The sequence below is a fragment of the Poeciliopsis prolifica genome, unplaced genomic scaffold (assembly GCF_027474105.1).
Source record: "Poeciliopsis prolifica strain line A6 unplaced genomic scaffold, Auburn_PproV2 SCAFFOLD008, whole genome shotgun sequence".
Taxonomy (NCBI): Eukaryota; Metazoa; Chordata; class Actinopteri; order Cyprinodontiformes; family Poeciliidae; genus Poeciliopsis; species Poeciliopsis prolifica.
Genome location: NW_026562383.1, coordinates 15,676,185 through 15,683,915, shown reverse-complemented (window position 1 = coordinate 15,683,915; position 7,731 = coordinate 15,676,185).

The following is a 7,731-nucleotide window of genomic DNA, read 5'->3' as shown; positions in this document are numbered from 1 at the left end:
AGTCCAGCACCTTCCTTTGTGCCCTTTCTAACGGTGTGTACTGTACCAGTGGCTCACAATGTTTTCATATTTGCTCATGGTGGAAGTAAATTATCCCAGACTGGTTTTTGTCTCAGCAGGCGGGAAAACAAGCAGCTTAGACACACAGAACAGTGCGTCACACTGCTTTGGTTTAAAAGCCGAATGAGAACGTCAGTAAAATTATACTATACATTCTTGCCAAAGTACTCATCTCTTTCCCTTGACATTATCCAACAGTTTTAACAGTTGTAATGTCTCAGGATTTTACATGACAGACACAGACTAGTACATAATTGTAAATACAAATCTGAAGAATGTGATATTCATTTATGTTTCATTACTCTGGAACAGCTACAGAAATCCAAAACTCAAAGTGTGAAAATGTGTCTGCAAGATAGCAGTTAGTTATGCAGTGGGTGGGTTCAGAGAAGCTGCTATTAATTTTTTTGCAATAGCAAGAGCATGTCTTCTGCTTCTGTGTGAAAATGTGCATGGTCAGTAAAATCAAATTTGAAACGCTACATACCAGCTACCTCTTTTAGCTGGAGCGTCATGTCTGAACACCATCTTTAGCTACAACCAACCAGGAAATCTGAAGAAAGCTGGACAGCAGTGTGAGACTTTTTTCCAGATCTTGAAAGAGCTCAGCCAGGCAAGGTTTAGTGAGACACCATCAATGTCTAGGGCCATCAGGGTATAGGCTTTTGATTATAAATTCACTTTTTTATTTTCATTTTTCTAAAACACTGAAGACCATGTATCGTTTTTTTTTTTGTTTGTTTGTTCTTTTTTCCATTTTATACTGCTACACTGAGTGTTGGTTTGTCACATTAAATTCACACAAAAATACTGTGAAATTTCTGATTGTAACATTACAAAATGTAAACGTATTAATGACTATGAATACTTTTTCATAACTCTGTTAACACCAAAACAATATCTAACAAAAATGTTCATTTTCTGCTCCGACCACCACTGGGTTGCATATATAACAAAAAAGGCCGTATCAGAATGATCTGAAGCACGTACAGTTAAACCCTTTATTGTGACTTGCACTGAAGGCCACAACAAAAGGGACCAAAAAAAGACACGACCGATCTGATCCAGCATTGGCTCAGCTCTCAACTGGCACAACTTCTCCTCGCTGTCCAAGTCACGTCCACATCACCAGACACGTCCAAACACGTTTGTCATCATACCGAAAGCTTCATAGTCAGAATATGAACATGAAAAAGAAGGAAAACTGTTGATGTCTGACTTTGCCAACAGCGTAACTGACTGATGAGCTCTCCAAACAAAGGTGCAGATAAATCCTGCTCTGAACTTCAAAAGAGGCCCTGTCCTCCGGTTTGACCTCTGACCCTATTTTTCTTCGACACAAAGATGAACCCTGACCAGCGTGTGCGCTTTGTTTTGATAGATGCTGGTCAGTGGCTTTGGCTCCACTAAGCCAAGTGTTTACAGATCTGCCAGAACACAGCCTTCTAGATTGAAGATGCTGCGTCGCAGACCGGCAGACATCAGCCCAAGTCTGATGTCTGGACTGTTTGACATTATCCATAAAACAAGATTAACACAATCTTGGACGAGGACAAAAGGAGTGAGTATCTGTGTCCATGTGATACATTAGAACAAATGCGAGATAATGACATTGATGATTTGAAGATTACTCCTGTCATTGTTTTTTTTTTTTTTTTTTTATTATGCAACTTATAAATACCCTTTATGTATATAAATACCCTTTTAATCTTTTTTATAAGATTGAAAATGACTTAATAATTCTGGAATAATAAAGGAAAATGAAATTTTGTTTTGAAAATAAATACTATATTTTTCAAGCATTCTATGTCCCCCGACATCTGACAAATCACAAATCTGTTAATTAAATGTACAACACAAAACTCTGTGAGGACAAGATGAGCAAAAGCACATAAAGACGCCCACTCAAAAGTGTGCATCCCATTAAAATGAGACTATGTTATTATGGATGGATTGACGAACGGATGGATGGATTCTGTAAATCCTGAGTAAATATTCAGCTTATTAGAAGAAAAAAGGAAAAAAAGATGTTGCATCAATATTATGCAAGTCTCTGAAATTCATAAAAAGATTTTGAAGCACCTTCAGACTGAGCTTCAGCATTCCATCTTAATGAGTTTACATTTGTCATCTGATTAATCTGAAATAAAGTTTGACCATCCCTAGGCATTTATGCATTTGAATCCTTGCACGATACGTAGATATCAGTCAGAAGAAGAATGTAAAATGCACAGTGAAGATAGTCAGTGGTACTTGGAGAACATGTCTTCTACATGTGAAATCAATCTACTGTATTTCCCTCATGTCGAGACAGCTGGAGGCATCTTCTTCCAAAAAGCATTTGTGATGGTTTAAATGTCCTCAAACATTTGGGAGATTGTGTTGGAACCAAACTGGAAATAAAAATATACCGCAGTGAAACATGGCGGCTCCGTCATATTCTGAGATAACCTTTTTTTTATATGGAAATAGGTGTTTCTGCATGTGCTGACCACAAACAGTTTTACATTTTCATTTACAATAAAATTTTTAAAAATGATGCATTTCAAACTCATTTTCTTTACACATCATAATCATGCTTTGCTTTGTGATGGTTTATCACATGAAAACCCAGTAAAAGATGATTTTCAGGCAAAAAAAATAAAAAATAAAAACAATGTCCTTGTTGCCCCACAGCAGCATGCTTGTTGTAGCTACATGTGCTCATTCATCAGCAGCTACAACTCAGACCTTCGCCCCAGAGTAAAGTACCTGCCGTACACAGCTCGACTTAACTTTGCACAAAATGTCTTTACACGTCTGCCTTTTATGGCAAAAAGAATAAAGGTCATCAAACACGACTTTGAAAAGATGCAGCCTGACTGACACCTGACTGACTTGCTGTGAGATGTGGGAGGGAAGGTAGAGAAGAGGAAGAAGAATTATAACCAGGGGAGGTAGGCAGCTTTCCACCACCAGGCATGGCGAGGGGCCGGCGTTAGAGGATCCTCACCACGGGAGCTTGTACACACACTGACTCCACACCTCTGAGGGATTCCTACCTGTGACTCAGTGGGAGTCTGGCGAGTGGGAGGCGGTAATCAGTAACAGTGTTATATGGTCGTGTTAATCATTAACGTGGCCTCTAGACACGGTGCCCCGAGCACCTGCAGACCCTTTTACAGGGACCATCCCCAGACAGAGCAAACAGTCTGGAGGCTCGTTGGGCACATCGTTTCACCTGGCATGCCAGCAGACATTCGGTGAAGCAAACCCTTCAAGCTCTGTGAGACCCTATTGTCTTTGCTTCCTGCTATCCTTCCAGGGTCACAGGCGCGGGGAGTACGCGCTATCTGCCTGCTGACTCCCCCAGATGGCCTTCTGGCTCCACACACATAGGAACCTTTGTCAAAACTCTTGAGGCTGGCTTCAAAATTAACCCCTGCTACCTCTGTGAATCTCTGTCGGTTTAGAGACTTGCATGCAAACATGTGCATATAATTCATGCAAAAACACACACACAAACACAAGCCTCCCTCTCGGCTTGATAAATGCAGGTCAGAATAACCTCATGGTGACCTCTTTCAGCAGCTGCTCAGTCCAAACACAAAATGTAGAAATCCCTTTAAAAACCCTCCAAAGGCTTCAGCTGAAATACCTCCTCTATTCCAGTACTTCCTAAAACTTTATGAGCTTGATGCACATGCAAAGGATAGTGACATCAAGTGAGCATTAATGCCTCTCCATCCATGCAGATAGAGGTGTGTGTAGTGCAAACAGACCCTTGTACTAAGGAGGCAAAGCTAGTGCACTCTGCAAAAAAAAAAAAAAAAAAAAAAAAAAAAAAAAAATCAGTGCTTGTGTCTATTTCTCTTGCTAAATAGTCTTTTGATAAGGGAATATCTGGAGATAAGTGTTGTCACTGTCCTATCTGGAAACTGGAAGCAAGCTCGATAAATCTCCCCTGTAATCTAATGGGAGTTATGGGCAGTAGCTGCGATCAGAGGGGGAATTCACCACGCAGCATCAGGCTGAAAACTGATTAAAGACAAGTGGAGGGCAGCCAACACAGCGAAGCTTGTTAAAAACCAAGAAACGATAACATCTTTACGTTAAACAAATTACTATCGCTACTCATTCAGGATTACTTTGAATTTGTTGACACACTGAAGTCATACTGATAGCCTTTGTCAGTTGCCTAGTCACAGCACACCTCCATCGCAGCTCTTTGGGCAAAAATGCAGCGTGACATCGCTGATGGGGAAAAAAAAGCTAAGAACTGATTTATGATCATCACTTACGCATGCAGATGTGCAATGGGAAAACACTTAGGTTCAAAAGTGTTCATAAACTGAAAGATTTTTACATTTAATCACGTTGCAACCAAAACTTCAATAACTTTCATTGAGATTTTACCAACAAAAAATAGAGCAGAGTTCTGAATTGGAGGGAAAATATAACCAATTCCCTCAGTGTGGGCACAGATTTCTGGATTAGATTAAGGTCTTGACTTTGACTATGCCATTTTGACACATTAAAATGTGTTTTGCAGTTTCTGACAAGTTTTCTTCCAGGACTGCCCTGTATTTAGCTCCATCCATGATCCCGTCAACTCTGACCTACTTTCTTTCCTTAAGAAAAGCGTCCCGCAGCATTATGCTGCCACTGTCATCCTGCACCATACATTACTTTTCAGTAGCAATCAGCATTATGCATGTAGCCCAGAAAGCCTTTGACCAGGGCATTTTCTTCCACATGTTTACTATGTCCCCTACATTGATGGCAGGAAAACAAAAAGTGTGTTCCGTCACTGCAAACACTGTGCCAAACCTTTTGCTCAAAAATCCACCGCATGGATTGAAAAGTGCTTTGTGAGATGGTTAAAGTTTGGGATACAGTTTTGATAAACAAATCTTGCTTCTATATTTTACTGTTTGTTTAGAAATGTTTAAATATTATAAGCAGTGCTTATAGAAAGTAAAAGTCACTGTATTCCAACTTCATTTCTATTTCCCATCAGGTCCTAAGTGTTTGTGGAGGCAGAGTGGCCTCAGCTCACATTCTCAGCCTTGTTTGTGGTTTCTTTTGGCTATCGTGACAAATTATTCACACTGACATCCATTTTCTGAGAAAACCATTTTGTGTTTTTTCTGTAATTCTCATGAAATTTCACGCCAATATTATGTGAAACTTAATTTGCCTTGTCTTGGAACATGTAATACCTCAGAACTGGTTCGTTGTGACGTCCACACTGACAGACTGGTGGGCTTTTGTAAGGAAACATTGACAGCTGCTGTTGCATTTCTGAGGTATGATGCAAAATAATATACTAGATCCTAACATTTGTTTATTGCAGCCATATGGTGGCCTTTTACTTGTAAATTTTATTTGATTTTATTTCTTTTTTGCTCTCTCATATGTTACAGTGTGAACCTGCAGGCCATTCTGGGCTGGACGTGTTTCTCATCCCTCCACCGTCCTCCAGATCTTTTGCTGTGACAAAAATCTAAGTCTTTGAGCTGAAGGCGAACATTCACCTCCTCCTTCCCCCCTGGTGACCTATGCTCCCAGGGGTTGATGTTAAGTAAACTTTGTCAGCCATGCAACGATCTCCAGCAAAGAACTGTCTCCTTGCACATCAGGAGACCCTCTCCGTAGCAGCCCCCAAGCCTCCACCTCTCCGCTTTGACATTCCTCCCTGACCAAACTTGTGCTCATTTCTGCTGCCTCCCCCCCCAGGCCCGTCATCCGTCCGTCAGTCCGTCCATCGCCTCGTGGGTCCTGCTCTGCATCCTGGCAGCCCACTCGGCCGGCTGCCGTCTCCTCTTCTGGAGACAGCCTATCAGGGGCCTCACGTCATCCGTCTCCACAACCTGACTGACGGGTCGACCTCAGAGATTACCAGCTACTATCAGGGAATGTCTGCCCGCCCTAAGTGGATGCTCCTTTCTCTCCCCACAGCACTGGTTTGGGAACTGTATCCTACTTTATGCCAAAAGAACCTCCTCCGTGGCATTTTATCTGTCTGGGAGCTTCTCTGTTGATTTCCTACAAGGTCTGCAAGGACAAAGTGCCGCACAGCGACAGTGATCAATTATCTTGTCCAGCATAGGCATGCTGGTCTTTGCTGTAAACATTGGGCTAGTTTCAGCTGGAGCAGAAGAAAAAAAAAAAGGATTATTCTGCTGTCAAGGTCCACATGGTCTGTTCCCAGGCTGCATGTTGAGACCTTCGGTGCTGCTAATATTTACTGAAGGGATTTTCTGGAAAAAAAAAAAAAAAATCATTAAAATATTCCAAGAAAACATCTTTTAATGATTGAGACACGTAACAAAAACATCATCAACTTTTCATATGTCAGATTAATATGGGACATTTTATCTGTTTCTTATGAAGCTATGAAAAGATTTATTGTGCCTTGCTGTAGATCACATTGCAATCACAAAGTTATAAATTGAAATTTAATGTTACAAAACAACACAAAATACTGTATATGAAGAAGTCAGTTTGCCAAATGCCATATAAACGACACAGCAAACACGTGTGACTAGTTTTGTACTCAGAAGTGACCAAAGCTCAACTTTTTGGCTTACATGTTAAACACTATTTAAAAAAAATAAATAAACTAACTGGTGTTCCCGGCCTGCGACCTTCACCACATGTCTTCCCCCTCTCTCATTACTCATCTTCCCGTCAATTAACTATCAAATAAAAGCCACTAGAGCCAAAGATATCTTTTATAAAAAGAAAATGAACCAACTATGAATAAAACCCACTGCAAAACATGGTGGTGGAGACGTCATGACGTGGGGATGCATCCAAACTGAAATGGAAATATGGGCAAAAAAATCTCTCTTTCTGGCGTTACCAGTTCAGAGCTGGTAACGCCACCTCATCCTCCAAAAACATGGAGTTGAATAATTGTACTCACCTTTTGCAACAGTACTGACTCAAAGGGGGTAATTACAAATGCATGCCACACTTTTCAGATTATATTGGCAAAATATTCTGAAAATTACACTTCGATTCGATAATAATCTTTGCTTTTGTCTATTACAGTACATATAAATAAAATATAATTTTGATTTGTGAAAGTCACAGCTGAATAACAATGAATGAAACTAATAATGGTTTTAATTTCACAAATTTATTTAATTGTAAAAGAGATTTTAACAACTTCCCTCCAGAGACTCCCCTATAAAAGCATCACGTTATTTCAACATTTCCCTTTAACCTTCAAACTGCTAACTGATCAGGACTCATACTGTTCCTCTTTATGCTGACTCCACCAGAGAACTGACGTTTAAAAAGCAAATCCTCGCCCCCGCCCCCAAAAAACCGCTTGCCAGGTGGTGTGAAGCGAGCTTACTCTCAAGCCCTCGTCACCACTCTCAGTCTGGAACATGGAGCCCTGAGTTATTTGTGTATCATGTATTGATTTGGAGGTACAAGCCCAGGCTGTAAAGCAAAGATAAAGAAGTTAGGCATTAACTTTTTTTTTTCTTTTTTTCTGGGGGCTGGAGGGTCAATCCAAGTCTGTTTCATAGAGTTGGAACCCACCTATGTGAGGGGAAAAAAACCCCCATGGACTCTGGATTATTGATTTTTCTCTCAGAACAGAAAAAGGTATGTGCAGTCAGTATTTTCCTGTGAGCTCAGATAGAGCCGCTGCATTCCTGTCTACTCCCTCCA